The following is a 23,952-nucleotide window of genomic DNA, read 5'->3' as shown; positions in this document are numbered from 1 at the left end:
GCGAGCGCGCGTGCGAGCGCGCCCGGGTGTGTCTGTGTGTGGGGGAGTGGATTTGCTCCTGCTGGTGGTGGGGTGTGTCTGGGTTTCTCTCAGGCCCTCTCACCCGAGATCAGGCCGCCGCCCCTAGTGCCAGCCCGGCGCAAAACGGGGCCACCCCACGACCGGCTACACCCCACGCCCTCTTGCCCCCCGGCCGGGTCTTGGTCGAGACCAGCGACCGTGGTGGGGGCGTTGTGAGAGAAAGGCACCGCGCGGCTAGGCCGGCTGTTGGCCTTTGGCCAGCACTGACGGCTCGGGGTGGGTGGGGCAAGAGGGGGCCTCGCAGGAGCCCCTGTGCGGCGAGGGATCCAAAACGCTGCGTCCGCCACAGGGCGGAGGAACGGAGGGCGTCCCAGGATGGTGGGCCCTGGGCCCTGACGCCTCGGAGCACTCCCTGCTCCCAGCGGGCCCGATGTGGTGGAACCTCGGGAGCACGGGAGCCGGGGGAAGGCCGCGGGCCAGCGGCTCGGGGGTCCCCGATCCGAGCCCCGCGGCCCCGGGCCGGCGGTGACGGCTGCAATCCGGCGGGCACGGCCCGGCCGGGCTCTTGGGGCAGCCAGGCGCCTCCTCGGGCGTCTACGGCCATACCACCCTGAACGCGCCCGATCTCGTCTGATCTCGGAAGCTAAGCAGGGTCGGGCCTGGTTAGTACTTGGATGGGAGACCGCCTGGGAATACCGGGTGCTGTAGGCTTTTTCTTTGGCTTTCTGCTTTTCTTTCCTTTTCTTCCAGACGGAGTCTCGCTCTGTCGCCCAGGCTGGAGTGCAGTGGCGCCATCTCGGCTCACTGCAAGCTCCGCCTCCCGGGTTCACGCCATTCTCCGGCCTCAGCCTCCCGAGTAGCTGGGCCTACAGGCGCCCGCCACCTCGCCCGGCTAATTTTTTCTCTTTTTCCTAGAGACGGGGTTTCACCCTGTTAGCCGGGATGGTCTCGAGCTCCTGACCTCGTGACCCACCCGCCTCTGCCTCCCAGAGTGCTGGGATTACAGGCGGGAGCCACCGCGCCCGCACGGCCTGCTGCAGGCTTTTTTGGCTTCCCCGCTGCCTCCCTTCCCCCTACAGTCGCCATGCTTCCCAACCTCCCCTGACTCTGCTCCCCCTTTACCGCCCACCTACACCCCCGCCGCAGCCGGGGTCCTCCTCCTGGGGGTCCGCCCCTACTGCACGCCGGGCAGCAGCGTCCCACCGCTTCCGCCTCGCCGCCGCCCCGCCAGGCGCCCGGCTCCAGCCTGGGAGGGCAGGGGGCCGGACCCCAAAGTCGCAGCCGCGGGGTCCCGTCCGTTCGCGGTGCCTTCCCGCTCCCGGAACGCCCAGGCCATTCAATTCACCCATCGGGCGCCGTCGTCGCACCCTTCCAAACCGGGGCAAGGGGCGGGCAGGGGCAGCGGGTGCCACGGACGCCAACCAAGACCTCGGCTCCAGAACGCATGGGCTGCTTTACCCGGGGGAAGGACATTGCTTCGCCAGCCACCAGGAAAACAGTCCCTGTGCACCCGGGATTCCCAATGCCCCCGACTTCGTGTCCACGACTCCAGTCCCGAGGACACGCCAGAGACCCAGGCCTCCGGGCCCGCCCGGTGCCACGGCTCCCGCCAAACGGGCGGGCGCGCTCTGCAAATCTCGGGGCCCGCCGCAAGGCACCCAGAGCACAGGGAGGTGCCAAGAAAGGCAGGAGCCTACGAAACCCACCTCCAAAGCAAGCAATTCATCCAAGAAAAAGCCCGTCTCAGCGCTCCGTCGGTCCTCTCGCACGGACCGCCTGGCCCCCGTGTTCTGGCGCAGCCCAAGCCCCCTCCACCCTATCCCGACCTGCTCAAGAGGGCGCTGCCTAACGGAGCCGGACGCTTCCTCTCTCAGTCTCTATCGCTCTCGCTCTCTAGCTCCCTCCGCCTCTCTCTTCTAGGTTTCCCCGTGGACCTCGCGCTACTTCTGCCGTTTTCCCTCCGTCTCTCTGTCTCGCTCTCTCTTTCTCTGTCCCTCTCTCTTTCTCAGCCTGTCTGTCTCCTTCCCTCTCGCCCTCCCCTCTCTCTGTCGATCGCTGTCTCTCTCCCTCACTCGGTTTCTATCTCTCCATCGATCTCGTCCTTGCTCTCCTTCAAGCCGCGTGTGTGTGTGCGTGCGCGTGTGTGTGGGTGTGTGTGTGTCTGTGTGTGTGTGTCTCTGTGTGTGTGTGTGTCAGTGTGTGTGTGTTTCTGTGTGTGTGTGTGTCCGCGAGCGCGCGTGCGAGCGCGCCCGGGTGTGTCTGTGTGTGGGGGAGTGGATTTGCTCCTGCTGGTGGTGGGGTGTGTCTGGGTTTCTCTCAGGCCCTCTCACCCGAGATCAGGCCGCCGCCCCTAGTGCCAGCCCGGCGCAAAACGGGGCCACCCCACGACCGGCTACACCCCACGCCCTCTTGCCCCCCGGCCGGGTCTTGGTCGAGACCAGCGACCGTGGTGGGGGCGTTGTGAGAGAAAGGCACCGCGCGGCTAGGCCGGCTGTAGGCCTTTGGCCAGCACTGACGGCTCTGGGTGGGTGGGGCAAGAGGGGGCCTCGCAGGAGCCCCTGTGCGGCGAGGGATCCAAAACGCTGCGTCCGCCACAGGGCGGAGGAACGGAGGGCGTCCCAGGATGGTGGACCCTGGGCCCTGACGCCTCGGAGCACTCCCTGCTCCCAGCGGGCCCGATGTGGTGGAACCTCGGGAGCACGGGAGCCGGGGGAAGGCCGCGGGCCAGCGGCTCGGGGGTCCCCGATCCGAGCCCCGCGGCCCCGGGCCGGCGGTGACGGCTGCAATCCGGCGGGCACGGCCCGGCCGGGCTCTTGGGGCAGCCAGGCGCCTCCTCGGGCGTCTACGGCCATACCACCCTGAACGCGCCCGATCTCGTCTGATCTCGGAAGCTAAGCAGGGTCGGGCCTGGTTAGTACTTGGATGGGAGACCGCCTGGGAATACCGGGTGCTGTAGGCTTTTTCTTTGGCTTTCTGCTTTTCTTTCCTTTTCTTCCAGACGGAGTCTCGCTCTGTCGCCCAGGCTGGAGTGCAGTGGCGCCATCTCGGCTCACTGCAAGCTCCGCCTCCCGGGTTCACGCCATTCTCCGGCCTCAGCCTCCCGAGTAGCTGGGCCTACAGGCGCCCGCCACCTCGCCCGGCTAATTTTTTCTCTTTTTCCTAGAGACGGGGTTTCACCCTGTTAGCCGGGATGGTCTCGAGCTCCTGACCTCGTGACCCACCCGCCTCTGCCTCCCAGAGTGCTGGGATTACAGGCGGGAGCCACCGCGCCCGCACGGCCTGCTGCAGGCTTTTTTGGCTTCCCCGCTGCCTCCCTTCCCCCTACAGTCGCCATGCTTCCCAACCTCCCCTGACTCTGCTCCCCCTTTACCGCCCACCTACACCCCCGCCGCAGCCGGGGTCCTCCTCCTGGGGGTCCGCCCCTACTGCACGCCGGGCAGCAGCGTCCCACCGCTTCCGCCTCGCCGCCGCCCCGCCAGGCGCCCGGCTCCAGCCTGGGAGGGCAGGGGGCCGGACCCCAAAGTCGCAGCCGCGGGGTCCCGTCCGTTCGCGGTGCCTTCCCGCTCCCGGAACGCCCAGGCCATTCAATTCACCCATCGGGCGCCGTCGTCGCACCCTTCCAAACCGGGGCAAGGGGCGGGCAGGGGCAGCGGGTGCCACGGACGCCAACCAAGACCTCGGCTCCAGAACGCATGGGCTGCTTTACCCGGGGGAAGGACATTGCTTCGCCAGCCACCAGGAAAACAGTCCCTGTGCACCCGGGATTCCCAATGCCCCCGACTTCGTGTCCACGACTCCAGTCCCGAGGACACGCCAGAGACCCAGGCCTCCGGGCCCGCCCGGTGCCACGGCTCCCGCCAAACGGGCGGGCGCGCTCTGCAAATCTCGGGGCCCGCCGCAAGGCACCCAGAGCACAGGGAGGTGCCAAGAAAGGCAGGAGCCTACGAAACCCACCTCCAAAGCAAGCAATTCATCCAAGAAAAAGCCCGTCTCAGCGCTCCGTCGGTCCTCTCGCACGGACCGCCTGGCCCCCGTGTTCTGGCGCAGCCCAAGCCCCCTCCACCCTATCCCGACCTGCTCAAGAGGGCGCTGCCTAACGGAGCCGGACGCTTCCTCTCTCAGTCTCTATCGCTCTCGCTCTCTAGCTCCCTCCGCCTCTCTCTTCTAGGTTTCCCCGTGGACCTCGCGCTACTTCTGCCGTTTTCCCTCCGTCTCTCTGTCTCTCTCTCTCTTTCTCTGTCCCTCTCTCTTTCTCAGCCTGTCTGTCTCCTTCCCTCTCGCCCTCCCCTCTCTCTGTCGATCGCTGTCTCTCTCCCTCACTCGGTTTCTATCTCTCCATCGATCTCGTCCTTGCTCTCCTTCAAGCCGCGTGTGTGTGTGCGTGCGCGTGTGTGTGGGTGTGCGTGTGTCTGTGTGTGTGTGTCTCTGTGTGTGTGTGTGTCAGTGTGTGTGTGTTTCTGTGTGTGTGTGTGTCCGCGAGCGCGCGTGCGAGCGCGCCCGGGTGTGTCTGTGTGTGGGGGAGTGGATTTGCTCCTGCTGGTGGTGGGGTGTGTCTGGGTTTCTCTCAGGCCCTCTCACCCGAGATCAGGCCGCCGCCCCTAGTGCCAGCCCGGCGCAAAACGGGGCCACCCCACGACCGGCTACACCCCACGCCCTCTTGCCCCCCGGCCGGGTCTTGGTCGAGACCAGCGACCGTGGTGGGGGCGTTGTGAGAGAAAGGCACCGCGCGGCTAGGCCGGCTGTAGGCCTTTGGCCAGCACTCACGGCTCTGGGTGGGTGGGGCAAGAGGGGGCCTCGCAGGAGCCCCTGTGCGGCGAGGGATCCAAAACGCTGCGTCCGCCACAGGGCGGAGGAACGGAGGGCGTCCCAGGATGGTGGGCCCTGGGCCCTGACGCCTCGGAGCACTCCCTGCTCCCAGCGGGCCCGATGTGGTGGAACCTCGGGAGCACGGGAGCCGGGGGAAGGCCGCGGGCCAGCGGCTCGGGGGTCCCCGATCCGAGCCCCGCGGCCCCGGGCCGGCGGTGACGGCTGCAATCCGGCGGGCACGGCCCGGCCGGGCTCTTGGGGCAGCCAGGCGCCTCCTCGGGCGTCTACGGCCATACCACCCTGAACGCGCCCGATCTCGTCTGATCTCGGAAGCTAAGCAGGGTCGGGCCTGGTTAGTACTTGGATGGGAGACCGCCTGGGAATACCGGGTGCTGTAGGCTTTTTCTTTGGCTTTCTGCTTTTCTTTCCTTTTCTTCCAGACGGAGTCTCGCTCTGTCGCCCAGGCTGGAGTGCAGTGGCGCCATCTCGGCTCACTGCAAGCTCCGCCTCCCGGGTTCACGCCATTCTCCGGCCTCAGCCTCCCGAGTAGCTGGGCCTACAGGCGCCCGCCACCTCGCCCGGCTAATTTTTTCTCTTTTTCCTAGAGACGGGGTTTCACCCTGTTAGCCGGGATAGTCTCGAGCTCCTGACCTCGTGACCCACCCGCCTCTGCCTCCCAGAGTGCTGGGATTACAGGCGGGAGCCACCGCGCCCGCACGGCCTGCTGCAGGCTTTTTTGGCTTCCCCGCTGCCTCCCTTCCCCCTACAGTCGCCATGCTTCCCAACCTCCCCTGACTCTGCTCCCCCTTTACCGCCCACCTACACCCCCGCCGCAGCCGGGGTCCTCCTCCTGGGGGTCCGCCCCTACTGCACGCCGGGCAGCAGCGTCCCACCGCTTCCGCCTCGCCGCCGCCCCGCCAGGCGCCCGGCTCCAGCCTGGGAGGGCAGGGGGCCGGACCCCAAAGTCGCAGCCGCGGGGTCCCGTCCGTTCGCGGTGCCTTCCCGCTCCCGGAACGCCCAGGCCATTCAATTCACCCATCGGGCGCCGTCGTCGCACCCTTCCAAACCGGGGCAAGGGGCGGGCAGGGGCAGCGGGTGCCACGGACGCCAACCAAGACCTCGGCTCCAGAACGCATGGGCTGCTTTACCCGGGGGAAGGACATTGCTTCGCCAGCCACCAGGAAAACAGTCCCTGTGCACCCGGGATTCCCAATGCCCCCGACTTCGTGTCCACGACTCCAGTCCCGAGGACACGCCAGAGACCCAGGCCTCCGGGCCCGCCCGGTGCCACGGCTCCCGCCAAACGGGCGGGCGCGCTCTGCAAATCTCGGGGCCCGCCGCAAGGCACCCAGAGCACAGGGAGGTGCCAAGAAAGGCAGGAGCCTACGAAACCCACCTCCAAAGCAAGCAATTCATCCAAGAAAAAGCCCGTCTCAGCGCTCCGTCGGTCCTCTCGCACGGACCGCCTGGCCCCCGTGTTCTGGCGCAGCCCAAGCCCCCTCCACCCTATCCCGACCTGCTCAAGAGGGCGCTGCCTAACGGAGCCGGACGCTTCCTCTCTCAGTCTCTATCGCTCTCGCTCTCTAGCTCCCTCCGCCTCTCTCTTCTAGGTTTCCCCGTGGACCTCGCGCTACTTCTGCCGTTTTCCCTCCGTCTCTCTGTCTCTCTCTCTCTTTCTCTGTCCCTCTCTCTTTCTCAGCCTGTCTGTCTCCTTCCCTCTCGCCCTCCCCTCTCTCTGTCGATCGCTGTCTCTCTCCCTCACTCGGTTTCTATCTCTCCATCGATCTCGTCCTTGCTCTCCTTCAAGCCGCGTGTGTGTGTGCGTGCGCGTGTGTGTGGGTGTGCGTGTGTCTGTGTGTGTGTGTCTCTGTGTGTGTGTGTGTCAGTGTGTGTGTGTTTCTGTGTGTGTGTGTGTCCGCGAGCGCGCGTGCGAGCGCGCCCGGGTGTGTCTGTGTGTGGGGGAGTGGATTTGCTCCTGCTGGTGGTGGGGTGTGTCTGGGTTTCTCTCAGGCCCTCTCACCCGAGATCAGGCCGCCGCCCCTAGTGCCAGCCCGGCGCAAAACGGGGCCACCCCACGACCGGCTACACCCCACGCCCTCTTGCCCCCCGGCCGGGTCTTGGTCGAGACCAGCGACCGTGGTGGGGGCGTTGTGAGAGAAAGGCACCGCGCGGCTAGGCCGGCTGTTGGCCTTTGGCCAGCACTCACGGCTCTGGGTGGGTGGGGCAAGAGGGGGCCTCGCAGGAGCCCCTGTGCGGCGAGGGATCCAAAACGCTGCCTCCGCCACAGGGCGGAGGAACGGAGGGCGTCACAGGATCGTGGGCCCTGGGCCCTGACGCCTCGGAGCACTCCCTGCTCCCAGCGGGCCCGATGTGGTGGAACCTCGGGAGCACGGGAGCCGGGGGAAGGCCGCGGGCCAGCGGCTCGGGGGTCCCCGATCCGAGCCCCGCGGCCCCGGGCCGGCGGTGACGGCTGCAATCCGGCGGGCACGGCCCGGCCGGGCTCTTGGGGCAGCCAGGCGCCTCCTCGGGCGTCTACGGCCATACCACCCTGAACGCGCCCGATCTCGTCTGATCTCGGAAGCTAAGCAGGGTCGGGCCTGGTTAGTACTTGGATGGGAGACCGCCTGGGAATACCGGGTGCTGTAGGCTTTTTCTTTGGCTTTCTGCTTTTCTTTCCTTTTCTTCCAGACGGAGTCTCGCTCTGTCGCCCAGGCTGGAGTGCAGTGGCGCCATCTCGGCTCACTGCAAGCTCCGCCTCCCGGGTTCACGCCATTCTCCGGCCTCAGCCTCCCGAGTAGCTGGGCCTACAGGCGCCCGCCACCTCGCCCGGCTAATTTTTTCTCTTTTTCCTAGAGACGGGGTTTCACCCTGTTAGCCGGGATGGTCTCGAGCTCCTGACCTCGTGACCCACCCGCCTCTGCCTCCCAGAGTGCTGGGATTACAGGCGGGAGCCACCGCGCCCGCACGGCCTGCTGCAGGCTTTTTTGGCTTCCCCGCTGCCTCCCTTCCCCCTACAGTCGCCATGCTTCCCAACCTCCCCTGACTCTGCTCCCCCTTTACCGCCCACCTACACCCCCGCCGCAGCCGGGGTCCTCCTCCTGGGGGTCCGCCCCTACTGCACGCCGGGCAGCAGCGTCCCACCGCTTCCGCCTCGCCGCCGCCCCGCCAGGCGCCCGGCTCCAGCCTGGGAGGGCAGGGGGCCGGACCCCAAAGTCGCAGCCGCGGGGTCCCGTCCGTTCGCGGTGCCTTCCCGCTCCCGGAACGCCCAGGCCATTCAATTCACCCATCGGGCGCCGTCGTCGCACCCTTCCAAACCGGGGCAAGGGGCGGGCAGGGGCAGCGGGTGCCACGGACGCCAACCAAGACCTCGGCTCCAGAACGCATGGGCTGCTTTACCCGGGGGAAGGACATTGCTTCGCCAGCCACCAGGAAAACAGTCCCTGTGCACCCGGGATTCCCAATGCCCCCGACTTCGTGTCCACGACTCCAGTCCCGAGGACACGCCAGAGACCCAGGCCTCCGGGCCCGCCCGGTGCCACGGCTCCCGCCAAACGGGCGGGCGCGCTCTGCAAATCTCGGGGCCCGCCGCAAGGCACCCAGAGCACAGGGAGGTGCCAAGAAAGGCAGGAGCCTACGAAACCCACCTCCAAAGCAAGCAATTCATCCAAGAAAAAGCCCGTCTCAGCGCTCCGTCGGTCCTCTCGCACGGACCGCCTGGCCCCCGTGTTCTGGCGCAGCCCAAGCCCCCTCCACCCTATCCCGACCTGCTCAAGAGGGCGCTGCCTAACGGAGCCGGACGCTTCCTCTCTCAGTCTCTATCGCTCTCGCTCTCTAGCTCCCTCCGCCTCTCTCTTCTAGGTTTCCCCGTGGACCTCGCGCTACTTCTGCCGTTTTCCCTCCGTCTCTCTGTCTCTCTCTCTCTTTCTCTGTCCCTCTCTCTTTCTCAGCCTGTCTGTCTCCTTCCCTCTCGCCCTCCCCTCTCTCTGTCGATCGCTGTCTCTCTCCCTCACTCGGTTTCTATCTCTCCATCGATCTCGTCCTTGCTCTCCTTCAAGCCGCGTGTGTGTGTGCGTGCGCGTGTGTGTGGGTGTGCGTGTGTCTGTGTGTGTGTGTCTCTGTGTGTGTGTGTGTCAGTGTGTGTGTGTTTCTGTGTGTGTGTGTGTCCGCGAGCGCGCGTGCGAGCGCGCCCGGGTGTGTCTGTGTGTGGGGGAGTGGATTTGCTCCTGCTGGTGGTGGGGTGTGTCTGGGTTTCTCTCAGGCCCTCTCACCCGAGATCAGGCCGCCGCCCCTAGTGCCAGCCCGGCGCAAAACGGGGCCACCCCACGACCGGCTACACCCCACGCCCTCTTGCCCCCCGGCCGGGTCTTGGTCGAGACCAGCGACCGTGGTGGGGGCGTTGTGAGAGAAAGGCACCGCGCGGCTAGGCCGGCTGTTGGCCTTTGGCCAGCACTGACGGCTCGGGGTGGGTGGGGCAAGAGGGGGCCTCGCAGGAGCCCCTGTGCGGCGAGGGATCCAAAACGCTGCGTCCGCCACAGGGCGGAGGAACGGAGGGCGTCCCAGGATGGTGGGCCCTGGGCCCTGACGCCTCGGAGCACTCCCTGCTCCCAGCGGGCCCGATGTGGTGGAACCTCGGGAGCACGGGAGCCGGGGGAAGGCCGCGGGCCAGCGGCTCGGGGGTCCCCGATCCGAGCCCCGCGGCCCCGGGCCGGCGGTGACGGCTGCAATCCGGCGGGCACGGCCCGGCCGGGCTCTTGGGGCAGCCAGGCGCCTCCTCGGGCGTCTACGGCCATACCACCCTGAACGCGCCCGATCTCGTCTGATCTCGGAAGCTAAGCAGGGTCGGGCCTGGTTAGTACTTGGATGGGAGACCGCCTGGGAATACCGGGTGCTGTAGGCTTTTTCTTTGGCTTTCTGCTTTTCTTTCCTTTTCTTCCAGACGGAGTCTCGCTCTGTCGCCCAGGCTGGAGTGCAGTGGCGCCATCTCGGCTCACTGCAAGCTCCGCCTCCCGGGTTCACGCCATTCTCCGGCCTCAGCCTCCCGAGTAGCTGGGCCTACAGGCGCCCGCCACCTCGCCCGGCTAATTTTTTCTCTTTTTCCTAGAGACGGGGTTTCACCCTGTTAGCCGGGATGGTCTCGAGCTCCTGACCTCGTGACCCACCCGCCTCTGCCTCCCAGAGTGCTGGGATTACAGGCGGGAGCCACCGCGCCCGCACGGCCTGCTGCAGGCTTTTTTGGCTTCCCCGCTGCCTCCCTTCCCCCTACAGTCGCCATGCTTCCCAACCTCCCCTGACTCTGCTCCCCCTTTACCGCCCACCTACACCCCCGCCGCAGCCGGGGTCCTCCTCCTGGGGGTCCGCCCCTACTGCACGCCGGGCAGCAGCGTCCCACCGCTTCCGCCTCGCCGCCGCCCCGCCAGGCGCCCGGCTCCAGCCTGGGAGGGCAGGGGGCCGGACCCCAAAGTCGCAGCCGCGGGGTCCCGTCCGTTCGCGGTGCCTTCCCGCTCCCGGAACGCCCAGGCCATTCAATTCACCCATCGGGCGCCGTCGTCGCACCCTTCCAAACCGGGGCAAGGGGCGGGCAGGGGCAGCGGGTGCCACGGACGCCAACCAAGACCTCGGCTCCAGAACGCATGGGCTGCTTTACCCGGGGGAAGGACATTGCTTCGCCAGCCACCAGGAAAACAGTCCCTGTGCACCCGGGATTCCCAATGCCCCCGACTTCGTGTCCACGACTCCAGTCCCGAGGACACGCCAGAGACCCAGGCCTCCGGGCCCGCCCGGTGCCACGGCTCCCGCCAAACGGGCGGGCGCGCTCTGCAAATCTCGGGGCCCGCCGCAAGGCACCCAGAGCACAGGGAGGTGCCAAGAAAGGCAGGAGCCTACGAAACCCACCTCCAAAGCAAGCAATTCATCCAAGAAAAAGCCCGTCTCAGCGCTCCGTCGGTCCTCTCGCACGGACCGCCTGGCCCCCGTGTTCTGGCGCAGCCCAAGCCCCCTCCACCCTATCCCGACCTGCTCAAGAGGGCGCTGCCTAACGGAGCCGGACGCTTCCTCTCTCAGTCTCTATCGCTCTCGCTCTCTAGCTCCCTCCGCCTCTCTCTTCTAGGTTTCCCCGTGGACCTCGCGCTACTTCTGCCGTTTTCCCTCCGTCTCTCTGTCTCTCTCTCTCTTTCTCTGTCCCTCTCTCTTTCTCAGCCTGTCTGTCTCCTTCCCTCTCGCCCTCCCCTCTCTCTGTCGATCGCTGTCTCTCTCCCTCACTCGGTTTCTATCTCTCCATCGATCTCGTCCTTGCTCTCCTTCAAGCCGCGTGTGTGTGTGCGTGCGCGTGTGTGTGGGTGTGCGTGTGTCTGTGTGTGTGTGTCTCTGTGTGTGTGTGTGTCAGTGTGTGTGTGTTTCTGTGTGTGTGTGTGTCCGCGAGCGCGCGTGCGAGCGCGCCCGGGTGTGTCTGTGTGTGGGGGAGTGGATTTGCTCCTGCTGGTGGTGGGGTGTGTCTGGGTTTCTCTCAGGCCCTCTCACCCGAGATCAGGCCGCCGCCCCTAGTGCCAGCCCGGCGCAAAACGGGGCCACCCCACGACCGGCTACACCCCACGCCCTCTTGCCCCCCGGCCGGGTCTTGGTCGAGACCAGCGACCGTGGTGGGGGCGTTGTGAGAGAAAGGCACCGCGCGGCTAGGCCGGCTGTAGGCCTTTGGCCAGCACTGACGGCTCTGGGTGGGTGGGGCAAGAGGGGGCCTCGCAGGAGCCCCTGTGCGGCGAGGGATCCAAAACGCTGCGTCCGCCACAGGGCGGAGGAACGGAGGGCGTCCCAGGATGGTGGGCCCTGGGCCCTGACGCCTCGGAGCACTCCCTGCTCCCAGCGGGCCCGATGTGGTGGAACCTCGGGAGCACGGGAGCCGGGGGAAGGCCGCGGGCCAGCGGCTCGGGGGTCCCCGATCCGAGCCCCGCGGCCCCGGGCCGGCGGTGACGGCTGCAATCCGGCGGGCACGGCCCGGCCGGGCTCTTGGGGCAGCCAGGCGCCTCCTCGGGCGTCTACGGCCATACCACCCTGAACGCGCCCGATCTCGTCTGATCTCGGAAGCTAAGCAGGGTCGGGCCTGGTTAGTACTTGGATGGGAGACCGCCTGGGAATACCGGGTGCTGTAGGCTTTTTCTTTGGCTTTCTGCTTTTCTTTCCTTTTCTTCCAGACGGAGTCTCGCTCTGTCGCCCAGGCTGGAGTGCAGTGGCGCCATCTCGGCTCACTGCAAGCTCCGCCTCCCGGGTTCACGCCATTCTCCGGCCTCAGCCTCCCGAGTAGCTGGGCCTACAGGCGCCCGCCACCTCGCCCGGCTAATTTTTTCTCTTTTTCCTAGAGACGGGGTTTCACCCTGTTAGCCGGGATGGTCTCGAGCTCCTGACCTCGTGACCCACCCGCCTCTGCCTCCCAGAGTGCTGGGATTACAGGCGGGAGCCACCGCGCCCGCACGGCCTGCTGCAGGCTTTTTTGGCTTCCCCGCTGCCTCCCTTCCCCCTACAGTCGCCATGCTTCCCAACCTCCCCTGACTCTGCTCCCCCTTTACCGCCCACCTACACCCCCGCCGCAGCCGGGGTCCTCCTCCTGGGGGTCCGCCCCTACTGCACGCCGGGCAGCAGCGTCCCACCGCTTCCGCCTCGCCACCGCCCCGCCAGGCGCCCGGCTCCAGCCTGGGAGGGCAGGGGGCCGGACCCCAAAGTCGCAGCCGCGGGGTCCCGTCCGTTCGCGGTGCCTTCCCGCTCCCGGAACGCCCAGGCCATTCAATTCACCCATCGGGCGCCGTCGTCGCACCCTTCCAAACCGGGGCAAGGGGCGGGCAGGGGCAGCGGGTGCCACGGACGCCAACCAAGACCTCGGCTCCAGAACGCATGGGCTGCTTTACCCGGGGGAAGGACATTGCTTCGCCAGCCACCAGGAAAACAGTCCCTGTGCACCCGGGATTCCCAATGCCCCCGACTTCGTGTCCACGACTCCAGTCCCGAGGACACGCCAGAGACCCAGGCCTCCGGGCCCGCCCGGTGCCACGGCTCCCGCCAAACGGGCGGGCGCGCTCTGCAAATCTCGGGGCCCGCCGCAAGGCACCCAGAGCACAGGGAGGTGCCAAGAAAGGCAGGAGCCTACGAAACCCACCTCCAAAGCAAGCAATTCATCCAAGAAAAAGCCCGTCTCAGCGCTCCGTCGGTCCTCTCGCACGGACCGCCTGGCCCCCGTGTTCTGGCGCAGCCCAAGCCCCCTCCACCCTATCCCGACCTGCTCAAGAGGGCGCTGCCTAACGGAGCCGGACGCTTCCTCTCTCAGTCTCTATCGCTCTCGCTCTCTAGCTCCCTCCGCCTCTCTCTTCTAGGTTTCCCCGTGGACCTCGCGCTACTTCTGCCGTTTTCCCTCCGTCTCTCTGTCTCTCTCTCTCTTTCTCTGTCCCTCTCTCTTTCTCAGCCTGTCTGTCTCCTTCCCTCTCGCCCTCCCCTCTCTCTGTCGATCGCTGTCTCTCTCCCTCACTCGGTTTCTATCTCTCCATCGATCTCGTCCTTGCTCTCCTTCAAGCCGCGTGTGTGTGTGCGTGCGCGTGTGTGTGGGTGTGCGTGTGTCTGTGTGTGTGTGTCTCTGTGTGTGTGTGTGTCAGTGTGTGTGTGTTTCTGTGTGTGTGTGTGTCCGCGAGCGCGCGTGCGAGCGCGCCCGGGTGTGTCTGTGTGTGGGGGAGTGGATTTGCTCCTGCTGGTGGTGGGGTGTGTCTGGGTTTCTCTCAGGCCCTCTCACCCGAGATCAGGCCGCCGCCCCTAGTGCCAGCCCGGCGCAAAACGGGGCCACCCCACGACCGGCTACACCCCACGCCCTCTTGCACCCCGGCCGGGTCTTGGTCGAGACCAGCGACCATGGTGGGGGCGTTGTGAGAGAAAGGCACCGCGCGGCTAGGCCGGCTGTTGGCCTTTGGCCAGCACTGACGGCTCGGGGTGGGTGGGGCAAGAGGGGGCCTCGCAGGAGCCCCTGTGCGGCGAGGGATCCAAAACGCTGCGTCCGCCACAGGGCGGAGGAACGGAGGGCGTCCCAGGATGGTGGGCCCTGGGCCCTGACGCCTCGGAGCACTCCCTGCTCCCAGCGGGCCCGATGTGGTGGAACCTCGGGAGCACGGGAGCCGGGGGAAGGCCGCGGGCCAGCGGCTCGGGGGTCCCCGATCCGAGCCCCGCGGCCCCGGGCCGGCGGTGACGGCTGCAATCCGGCGGGCACGGCCCGGCCGGGCTCTTGGGGCAGCCAGGCGCCTCCTCGGGCGTCTACGGCCATACCACCCTGAACGCGCCCGATCTCGTCTGATCTCGGAAGCTAAGCAGGGTCGGGCCTGGTTAGTACTTGGATGGGAGACCGCCTGGGAATACCGGGTGCTGTAGGCTTTTTCTTTGGCTTTCTGCTTTTCTTTCCTTTTCTTCCAGACGGAGTCTCGCTCTGTCGCCCAGGCTGGAGTGCAGTGGCGCCATCTCGGCTCACTGCAAGCTCCGCCTCCCGGGTTCACGCCATTCTCCGGCCTCAGCCTCCCGAGTAGCTGGGCCTACAGGCGCCCGCCACCTCGCCCGGCTAATTTTTTCTCTTTTTCCTAGAGACGGGGTTTCACCCTGTTAGCCGGGATGGTCTCGAGCTCCTGACCTCGTGACCCACCCGCCTCTGCCTCCCAGAGTGCTGGGATTACAGGCGGGAGCCACCGCGCCCGCACGGCCTGCTGCAGGCTTTTTTGGCTTCCCCGCTGCCTCCCTTCCCCCTACAGTCGCCATGCTTCCCAACCTCCCCTGACTCTGCTCCCCCTTTACCGCCCACCTACACCCCCGCCGCAGCCGGGGTCCTCCTCCTGGGGGTCCGCCCCTACTGCACGCCGGGCAGCAGCGTCCCACCGCTTCCGCCTCGCCGCCGCCCCGCCAGGCGCCCGGCTCCAGCCTGGGAGGGCAGGGGGCCGGACCCCAAAGTCGCAGCCGCGGGGTCCCGTCCGTTCGCGGTGCCTTCCCGCTCCCGGAACGCCCAGGCCATTCAATTCACCCATCGGGCGCCGTCGTCGCACCCTTCCAAACCGGGGCAAGGGGCGGGCAGGGGCAGCGGGTGCCACGGACGCCAACCAAGACCTCAGCTCCAGAACGCATGGGCTGCTTTACCCGGGGGAAGGACATTGCTTCGCCAGCCACCAGGAAAACAGTCCCTGTGCACCCGGGATTCCCAATGCCCCCGACTTCGTGTCCACGACTCCAGTCCCGAGGACACGCCAGAGACCCAGGCCTCTGGGCCCGCCCGGTGCCACGGCTCCCGCCAAACGGGCGGGCGCGCTCTGCAAATCTCGGGGCCCGCCGCAAGGCACCCAGAGCACAGGGAGGTGCCAAGAAAGGCAGGAGCCTACGAAACCCACCTCCAAAGCAAGCAATTCATCCAAGAAAAAGCCCGTCTCAGCGCTCCGTCGGTCCTCTCGCACGGACCGCCTGGCCCCCGTGTTCTGGCGCAGCCCAAGCCCCCTCCACCCTATCCCGACCTGCTCAAGAGGGCGCTGCCTAACGGAGCCGGACGCTTCCTCTCTCAGTCTCTATCGCTCTCGCTCTCTAGCTCCCTCCGCCTCTCTCTTCTAGGTTTCCCCGTGGACCTCGCGCTACTTCTGCCGTTTTCCCTCCGTCTCTCTGTCTCTCTCTCTCTTTCTCTGTCCCTCTCTCTTTCTCAGCCTGTCTGTCTCCTTCCCTCTCGCCCTCCCCTCTCTCTGTCGATCGCTGTCTCTCTCCCTCACTCGGTTTCTATCTCTCCATCGATCTCGTCCTTGCTCTCCTTCAAGCCGCGTGTGTGTGTGCGTGCGCGTGTGTGTGGGTGTGCGTGTGTCTGTGTGTGTGTGTCTCTGTGTGTGTGTGTGTCAGTGTGTGTGTGTTTCTGTGTGTGTGTGTGTCCGCGAGCGCGCGTGCGAGCGCGCCCGGGTGTGTCTGTGTGTGGGGGAGTGGATTTGCTCCTGCTGGTGGTGGGGTGTGTCTGGGTTTCTCTCAGGCCCTCTCACCCGAGATCAGGCCGCCGCCCCTAGTGCCAGCCCGGCGCAAAACGGGGCCACCCCACGACCGGCTACACCCCACGCCCTCTTGCCCCCCGGCCGGGTCTTGGTCGAGACCAGCGACCGTGGTGGGGGCGTTGTGAGAGAAAGGCACCGCGCGGCTAGGCCGGCTGTTGGCCTTTGGCCAGCACTGACGGCTCTGGGTGGGTGGGGCAAGAGGGGGCCTCGCAGGAGCCCCTGTGCGGCGAGGGATCCAAAACGCTGCGTCCGCCACAGGGCGGAGGAACGGAGGGCGTCCCAGGATGGTGGGCCCTGGGCCCTGACGCCTCGGAGCACTCCCTGCTCCCAGCGGGCCCGATGTGGTGGAACCTCGGGAGCACGGGAGCCGGGGGAAGGCCGCGGGCCAGCGGCTCGGGGGTCCCCGATCCGAGCCCCGCGGCCCCGGGCCGGCGGTGACGGCTGCAATCCGGCGGGCACGGCCCGGCCGGGCTCTTGGGGCAGCCAGGCGCCTCCTCGGGCGTCTACGGCCATACCACCCTGAACGCGCCCGATCTCGTCTGATCTCGGAAGCTAAGCAGGGTCGGGCCTGGTTAGTACTTGGATGGGAGACCGCCTGGGAATACCGGGTGCTGTAGGCTTTTTCTTTGGCTTTCTGCTTTTCTTTCCTTTTCTTCCAGACGGAGTCTCGCTCTGTCGCCCAGGCTGGAGTGCAGTGGCGCCATCTCGGCTCACTGCAAGCTCCGCCTCCCGGGTTCACGCCATTCTCCGGCCTCAGCCTCCCGAGTAGCTGGGCCTACAGGCGCCCGCCACCTCGCCCGGCTAATTTTTTCTCTTTTTCCTAGAGACGGGGTTTCACCCTGTTAGCCGGGATGGTCTCGAGCTCCTGACCTCGTGACCCACCCGCCTCTGCCTCCCAGAGTGCTGGGATTACAGGCGGGAGCCACCGCGCCCGCACGGCCTGCTGCAGGCTTTTTTGGCTTCCCCGCTGCCTCCCTTCCCCCTACAGTCGCCATGCTTCCCAACCTCCCCTGACTCTGCTCCCCCTTTACCGCCCACCTACACCCCCGCCGCAGCCGGGGTCCTCCTCCTGGGGGTCCGCCCCTACTGCACGCCGGGCAGCAGCGTCCCACCGCTTCCGCCTCGCCGCCGCCCCGCCAGGCGCCCGGCTCCAGCCTGGGAGGGCAGGGGGCCGGACCCCAAAGTCGCAGCCGCGGGGTCCCGTCCGTTCGCGGTGCCTTCCCGCTCCCGGAACGCCCAGGCCATTCAATTCACCCATCGGGCGCCGTCGTCGCACCCTTCCAAACCGGGGCAAGGGGCGGGCAGGGGCAGCGGGTGCCACGGACGCCAACCAAGACCTCGGCTCCAGAACGCATGGGCTGCTTTACCCGGGGGAAGGACATTGCTTCGCCAGCCACCAGGAAAACAGTCCCTGTGCACCCGGGATTCCCAATGCCCCCGACTTCGTGTCCACGACTCCAGTCCCGAGGACACGCCAGAGACCCAGGCCTCCAGGCCCGCCCGGTGCCACGGCTCCCGCCAAACGGGCGGGCGCGCTCTGCAAATCTCGGGGCCCGCCGCAAGGCACCCAGAGCACAGGGAGGTGCCAAGAAAGGCAGGAGCCTACGAAACCCACCTCCAAAGCAAGCAATTCATCCAAGAAAAAGCCCGTCTCAGCGCTCCGTCGGTCCTCTCGCACGGACCGCCTGGCCCCCGTGTTCTGGCGCAGCCCAAGCCCCCTCCACCCTATCCCGACCTGCTCAAGAGGGCGCTGCCTAACGGAGCCGGGCGCTTCCTCTCTCAGTCTCTATCGCTCTCGCTCTCTAGCTCCCTCCGCCTCTCTCTTCTAGGTTTCCCCGTGGACCTCGCGCTACTTCTGCCGTTTTCCCTCCGTCTCTCTGTCTCTCTCTCTCTTTCTCTGTCCCTCTCTCTTTCTCAGCCTGTCTGTCTCCTTCCCTCTCGCCCTCCCCTCTCTCTGTCGATCGCTGTCTCTCTCCCTCACTCGGTTTCTATCTCTCCATCGATCTCGTCCTTGCTCTCCTTCAAGCCGCGTGTGTGTGTGCGTGCGCGTGTGTGTGGGTGTGCGTGTGTCTGTGTGTGTGTGTCTCTGTGTGTGTGTGTGTCAGTGTGTGTGTGTTTCTGTGTGTGTGTGTGTCCGCGAGCGCGCGTGCGAGCGCGCCCGGGTGTGTCTGTGTGTGGGGGAGTGGATTTGCTCCTGCTGGTGGTGGGGTGTGTCTGGGTTTCTCTCAGGCCCTCTCACCCGAGATCAGGCCGCCGCCCCTAGTGCCAGCCCGGCGCAAAACGGGGCCACCCCACGACCGGCTACACCCCACGCCCTCTTGCCCCCCGGCCGGGTCTTGGTCGAGACCAGCGACCGTGGTGGGGGCGTTGTGAGAGAAAGGCACCGCGCGGCTAGGCCGGCTGTTGGCCTTTGGCCAGCACTGACGGCTCGGGGTGGGTGGGGCAAGAGGGGGCCTCGCAGGAGCCCCTGTGCGGCGAGGGATCCAAAACGCTGCGTCAGCCACAGGGCGGAGGAACGGAGGGCGTCCCAGGATGGTGGGCCCTGGGCCCTGACGCCTCGGAGCACTCCCTGCTCCCAGCGGGCCCGATGTGGTGGAACCTCGGGAGCACGGGAGCCGGGGGAAGGCCGCGGGCCAGCGGCTCGGGGGTCCCCGATCCGAGCCCCGCGGCCCCGGGCCGGCGGTGACGGCTGCAATCCGGCGGGCACGGCCCGGCCGGGCTCTTGGGGCAGCCAGGCGCCTCCTCGGGCGTCTACGGCCATACCACCCTGAACGCGCCCGATCTCGTCTGATCTCGGAAGCTAAGCAGGGTCGGGCCTGGTTAGTACTTGGATGGGAGACCGCCTGGGAATACCGGGTGCTGTAGGCTTTTTCTTTGGCTTTCTGCTTTTCTTTCCTTTTCTTCCAGACGGAGTCTCGCTCTGTCGCCCAGGCTGGAGTGCAGTGGCGCCATCTCGGCTCACTGCAAGCTCCGCCTCCCGGGTTCACGCCATTCTCCGGCCTCAGCCTCCCGAGTAGCTGGGCCTACAGGCGCCCGCCACCTCGCCCGGCTAATTTTTTCTCTTTTTCCTAGAGACGGGGTTTCACCCTGTTAGCCGGGATGGTCTCGAGCTCCTGACCTCGTGATCCACCCGCCTCTGCCTCCCAGAGTGCTGGGATTACAGGCGGGAGCCACCGCGCCCGCACGGCCTGCTGCAGGCTTTTTTGGCTTCCCCGCTGCCTCCCTTCCCCCTACAGTCGCCATGCTTCCCAACCTCCCCTGACTCTGCTCCCCCTTTACCGCCCACCTACACCCCCGCCGCAGCCGGGGTCCTCCTCCTGGGGGTCCGCCCCTACTGCACGCCGGGCAGCAGCGTCCCACCGCTTCCGCCTCGCCGCCGCCCCGCCAGGCGCCCGGCTCCAGCCTGGGAGGGCAGGGGGCCGGACCCCAAAGTCGCAGCCGCGGGGTCCCGTCCGTTCGCGGTGCCTTCCCGCTCCCGGAACGCCCAGGCCATTCAATTCACCCATCGGGCGCCGTCGTCGCACCCTTCCAAACCGGGGCAAGGGGCGGGCAGGGGCAGCGGGTGCCACGGACGCCAACCAAGACCTCGGCTCCATAACGCATGGGCTGCTTTACCCGGGGGAAGGACATTGCTTCGCCAGCCACCAGGAAAACAGTCCCTGTGCACCCGGGATTCCCAATGCCCCCGACTTCGTGTCCACGACTCCAGTCCCGAGGACACGCCAGAGACCCAGGCCTCCGGGCCCGCCCGGTGCCACGGCTCCCGCCAAACGGGCGGGCGCGCTCTGCAAATCTCGGGGCCCGCCGCAAGGCACCCAGAGCACAGGGAGGTGCCAAGAAAGGCAGGAGCCTACGAAACCCACCTCCAAAGCAAGCAATTCATCCAAGAAAAAGCCCGTCTCAGCGCTCCGTCGGTCCTCTCGCACGGACCGCCTGGCCCCCGTGTTCTGGCGCAGCCCAAGCCCCCTCCACCCTATCCCGACCTGCTCAAGAGGGCGCTGCCTAACGGAGCCGGGCGCTTCCTCTCTCAGTCTCTATCGCTCTCGCTCTCTAGCTCCCTCCGCCTCTCTCTTCTAGGTTTCCCCGTGGACCTCGCGCTACTTCTGCCGTTTTCCCTCCGTCTCTCTGTCTCTCTCTCTCTTTCTCTGTCCCTCTCTCTTTCTCAGCCTGTCTGTCTCCTTCCCTCTCGCCCTCCCCTCTCTCTGTCGATCGCTGTCTCTCTCCCTCACTCGGTTTCTATCTCTCCATCGATCTCGTCCTTGCTCTCCTTCAAGCCGCGTGTGTGTGTGCGTGCGCGTGTGTGTGGGTGTGCGTGTGTCTGTGTGTGTGTGTCTCTGTGTGTGTGTGTGTCAGTGTGTGTGTGTTTCTGTGTGTGTGTGTGTCCGCGAGCGCGCGTGCGAGCGCGCCCGGGTGTGTCTGTGTGTGGGGGAGTGGATTTGCTCCTGCTGGTGGTGGGGTGTGTCTGGGTTTCTCTCAGGCCCTCTCACCCAAGATCAGGCCGCCGCCCCTAGTGCCAGCCCGGCGCAAAACGGGGCCACCCCACGACCGGCTACACCCCACGCCCTCTTGCCCCCCGGCCGGGTCTTGGTCGAGACCAGCGACCGTGGTGGGGGCGTTGTGAGAGAAAGGCACCGCGCGGCTAGGCCGGCTGTTGGCCTTTGGCCAGCACTGACGGCTCGGGGTGGGTGGGGCAAGAGGGGGCCTCGCAGGAGCCCCTGTGCGGCGAGGGATCCAAAACGCTGCGTCCGCCACAGGGCGGAGGAACGGAGGGCGTCCCAGGATGGTGGGCCCTGGGCCCTGACGCCTCGGAGCACTCCCTGCTCCCAGCGGGCCCGATGTGGTGGAACCTCGGGAGCACGGGAGCCGGGGGAAGGCCGCGGGCCAGCGGCTCGGGGGTCCCCGATCCGAGCCCCGCGGCCCCGGGCCGGCGGTGACGGCTGCAATCCGGCGGGCACGGCCCGGCCGGGCTCTTGGGGCAGCCAGGCGCCTCCTCGGGCGTCTACGGCCATACCACCCTGAACGCGCCCGATCTCGTCTGATCTCGGAAGCTAAGCAGGGTCGGGCCTGGTTAGTACTTGGATGGGAGACCGCCTGGGAATACCGGGTGCTGTAGGCTTTTTCTTTGGCTTTCTGCTTTTCTTTCCTTTTCTTCCAGACGGAGTCTCGCTCTGTCGCCCAGGCTGGAGTGCAGTGGCGCCATCTCGGCTCACTGCAAGCTCCGCCTCCCGGGTTCACGCCATTCTCCGGCCTCAGCCTCCCGAGTAGCTGGGCCTACAGGCGCCCGCCACCTCGCCCGGCTAATTTTTTCTCTTTTTCCTAGAGACGGGGTTTCACCCTGTTAGCCGGGATGGTCTCGAGCTCCTGACCTCGTGATCCACCCGCCTCTGCCTCCCAGAGTGCTGGGATTACAGGCGGGAGCCACCGCGCCCGCACGGCCTGCTGCAGGCTTTTTTGGCTTCCCCGCTGCCTCCCTTCCCCCTACAGTCGCCATGCTTCCCAACCTCCCCTGACTCTGCTCCCCCTTTACCGCCCACCTACACCCCCGCCGCAGCCGGGGTCCTCCTCCTGGGGGTCCGCCCCTACTGCACGCCGGGCAGCAGCGTCCCACCGCTTCCGCCTCGCCGCCGCCCCGCCAGGCGCCCGGCTCCAGCCTGGGAGGGCAGGGGGCCGGACCCCAAAGTCGCAGCCGCGGGGTCCCGTCCGTTCGCGGTGCCTTCCCGCTCCCGGAACGCCCAGGCCATTCAATTCACCCATCGGGCGCCGTCGTCGCACCCTTCCAAACCGGGGCAAGGGGCGGGCAGGGGCAGCGGGTGCCACGGACGCCAACCAAGACCTCGGCTCCAGAACGCATGGGCTGCTTTACCCGGGGGAAGGACATTGCTTCGCCAGCCACCAGGAAAACAGTCCCTGTGCACCCGGGATTCCCAATGCCCCCGACTTCGTGTCCACGACTCCAGTCCCGAGGACACGCCAGAGACCCAGGCCTCCAGGCCCGCCCGGTGCCACGGCTCCCGCCAAACGGGCGGGCGCGCTCTGCAAATCTCGGGGCCCGCCGCAAGGCACCCAGAGCACAGGGAGGTGCCAAGAAAGGCAGGAGCCTACGAAACCCACCTCCAAAGCAAGCAATTCATCCAAGAAAAAGCCCGTCTCAGCGCTCCGTCGGTCCTCTCGCACGGACCGCCTGGCCCCCGTGTTCTGGCGCAGCCCAAGCCCCCTCCACCCTATCCCGACCTGCTCAAGAGGGCGCTGCCTAACGGAGCCGGGCGCTTCCTCTCTCAGTCTCTATCGCTCTCGCTCTCTAGCTCCCTCCGCCTCTCTCTTCTAGGTTTCCCCGTGGACCTCGCGCTACTTCTGCCGTTTTCCCTCCGTCTCTCTGTCTCTCTCTCTCTTTCTCTGTCCCTCTCTCTTTCTCAGCCTGTCTGTCTCCTTCCCTCTCGCCCTCCCCTCTCTCTGTCGATCGCTGTCTCTCTCCCTCACTCGGTTTCTATCTCTCCATCGATCTCGTCCTTGCTCTCCTTCAAGCCGCGTGTGTGTGTGCGTGCGCGTGTGTGTGGGTGTGCGTGTGTCTGTGTGTGTGTGTCTCTGTGTGTGTGTGTGTCAGTGTGTGTGTGTTTCTGTGTGTGTGTGTGTCCGCGAGCGCGCGTGCGAGCGCGCCCGGGTGTGTCTGTGTGTGGGGGAGTGGATTTGCTCCTGCTGGTGGTGGGGTGTGTCTGGGTTTCTCTCAGGCCCTCTCACCCGAGATCAGGCCGCCGCCCCTAGTGCCAGCCCGGCGCAAAACGGGGCCACCCCACGACCGGCTACACCCCACGCCCTCTTGCCCCCCGGCCGGGTCTTGGTCGAGACCAGCGACCGTGGTGGGGGCGTTGTGAGAGAAAGGCACCGCGCGGCTAGGCCGGCTGTTGGCCTTTGGCCAGCACTGACGGCTCGGGGTGGGTGGGGCAAGAGGGGGCCTCGCAGGAGCCCCTGTGCGGCGAGGGATCCAAAACGCTGCGTCAGCCACAGGGCGGAGGAACGGAGGGCGTCCCAGGATGGTGGGCCCTGGGCCCTGACGCCTCGGAGCACTCCCTGCTCCCAGCGGGCCCGATGTGGTGGAACCTCGGGAGCACGGGAGCCGGGGGAAGGCCGCGGGCCAGCGGCTCGGGGGTCCCCGATCCGAGCCCCGCGGCCCCGGGCCGGCGGTGACGGCTGCAATCCGGCGGGCACGGCCCGGCCGGGCTCTTGGGGCAGCCAGGCGCCTCCTCGGGCGTCTACGGCCATACCACCCTGAACGCGCCCGATCTCGTCTGATCTCGGAAGCTAAGCAGGGTCGGGCCTGGTTAGTACTTGGATGGGAGACCGCCTGGGAATACCGGGTGCTGTAGGCTTTTTCTTTGGCTTTCTGCTTTTCTTTCCTTTTCTTCCAGACGGAGTCTCGCTCTGTCGCCCAGGCTGGAGTGCAGTGGCGCCATCTCGGCTCACTGCAAGCTCCGCCTCCCGGGTTCACGCCATTCTCCGGCCTCAGCCTCCCGAGTAGCTGGGCCTACAGGCGCCCGCCACCTCGCCCGGCTAATTTTTTCTCTTTTTCCTAGAGACGGGGTTTCACCCTGTTAGCCGGGATGGTCTCGAGCTCCTGACCTCGTGATCCACCCGCCTCTGCCTCCCAGAGTGCTGGGATTACAGGCGGGAGCCACCGCGCCCGCACGGCCTGCTGCAGGCTTTTTTGGCTTCCCCGCTGCCTCCCTTCCCCCTACAGTCGCCATGCTTCCCAACCTCCCCTGACTCTGCTCCCCCTTTACCGCCCACCTACACCCCCGCCGCAGCCGGGGTCCTCCTCCTGGGGGTCCGCCCCTACTGCACGCCGGGCAGCAGCGTCCCACCGCTTCCGCCTCGCCGCCGCCCCGCCAGGCGCCCGGCTCCAGCCTGGGAGGGCAGGGGGCCGGACCCCAAAGTCGCAGCCGCGGGGTCCCGTCCGTTCGCGGTGCCTTCCCGCTCCCGGAACGCCCAGGCCATTCAATTCACCCATCGGGCGCCGTCGTCGCACCCTTCCAAACCGGGGCAAGGGGCGGGCAGGGGCAGCGGGTGCCACGGACGCCAACCAAGACCTCGGCTCCAGAACGCATGGGCT

General features: G+C 67.0%; 11 non-coding genes across 11 annotated transcripts; all 11 read left to right on the top strand.

Moving 5' to 3' along the window:
• Nucleotides 1-613: 613 nt before the first annotated feature.
• Nucleotides 614-732, top strand: LOC129529755 (5S ribosomal RNA). Its single transcript, XR_008675316.1, has one exon. It is a non-coding gene; the product is annotated as a 5S ribosomal RNA (ribosomal RNA).
• Nucleotides 733-2,861: 2,129 nt separating this feature from the next.
• Nucleotides 2,862-2,980, top strand: LOC129529757 (5S ribosomal RNA). The gene has a single exon (XR_008675318.1). It is a non-coding gene; the product is annotated as a 5S ribosomal RNA (ribosomal RNA).
• A 2,129-nt stretch (nucleotides 2,981-5,109) lies between these two features.
• LOC129529758 (5S ribosomal RNA) lies at nucleotides 5,110-5,228 on the top strand. Its single transcript, XR_008675320.1, has one exon. It is a non-coding gene; the product is annotated as a 5S ribosomal RNA (ribosomal RNA).
• Nucleotides 5,229-7,357: 2,129 nt separating this feature from the next.
• On the top strand, nucleotides 7,358-7,476 carry LOC129529760 (5S ribosomal RNA). The gene has a single exon (XR_008675322.1). It is a non-coding gene; the product is annotated as a 5S ribosomal RNA (ribosomal RNA).
• A 2,129-nt stretch (nucleotides 7,477-9,605) lies between these two features.
• LOC129529761 (5S ribosomal RNA) lies at nucleotides 9,606-9,724 on the top strand. Its single transcript, XR_008675323.1, has one exon. It is a non-coding gene; the product is annotated as a 5S ribosomal RNA (ribosomal RNA).
• Nucleotides 9,725-11,853: 2,129 nt separating this feature from the next.
• LOC129529762 (5S ribosomal RNA) lies at nucleotides 11,854-11,972 on the top strand. Its single transcript, XR_008675324.1, has one exon. It is a non-coding gene; the product is annotated as a 5S ribosomal RNA (ribosomal RNA).
• Nucleotides 11,973-14,101: 2,129 nt separating this feature from the next.
• Nucleotides 14,102-14,220, top strand: LOC129529763 (5S ribosomal RNA). Its single transcript, XR_008675325.1, has one exon. It is a non-coding gene; the product is annotated as a 5S ribosomal RNA (ribosomal RNA).
• A 2,129-nt stretch (nucleotides 14,221-16,349) lies between these two features.
• Nucleotides 16,350-16,468, top strand: LOC129529764 (5S ribosomal RNA). The gene has a single exon (XR_008675326.1). It is a non-coding gene; the product is annotated as a 5S ribosomal RNA (ribosomal RNA).
• Nucleotides 16,469-18,597: 2,129 nt separating this feature from the next.
• Nucleotides 18,598-18,716, top strand: LOC129529766 (5S ribosomal RNA). The gene has a single exon (XR_008675329.1). It is a non-coding gene; the product is annotated as a 5S ribosomal RNA (ribosomal RNA).
• A 2,129-nt stretch (nucleotides 18,717-20,845) lies between these two features.
• Nucleotides 20,846-20,964, top strand: LOC129529772 (5S ribosomal RNA). The gene has a single exon (XR_008675330.1). It is a non-coding gene; the product is annotated as a 5S ribosomal RNA (ribosomal RNA).
• A 2,129-nt stretch (nucleotides 20,965-23,093) lies between these two features.
• LOC129529776 (5S ribosomal RNA) lies at nucleotides 23,094-23,212 on the top strand. The gene has a single exon (XR_008675331.1). It is a non-coding gene; the product is annotated as a 5S ribosomal RNA (ribosomal RNA).
• Nucleotides 23,213-23,952: the final 740 nt, after the last annotated feature.

The sequence above is a fragment of the Gorilla gorilla genome, chromosome 1 (genome assembly GCF_029281585.2).
Source record: "Gorilla gorilla gorilla isolate KB3781 chromosome 1, NHGRI_mGorGor1-v2.1_pri, whole genome shotgun sequence".
Taxonomy (NCBI): Eukaryota; Metazoa; Chordata; class Mammalia; order Primates; family Hominidae; genus Gorilla; species Gorilla gorilla.
This window is presented reverse-complemented; position numbering and strand designations above follow the sequence as displayed.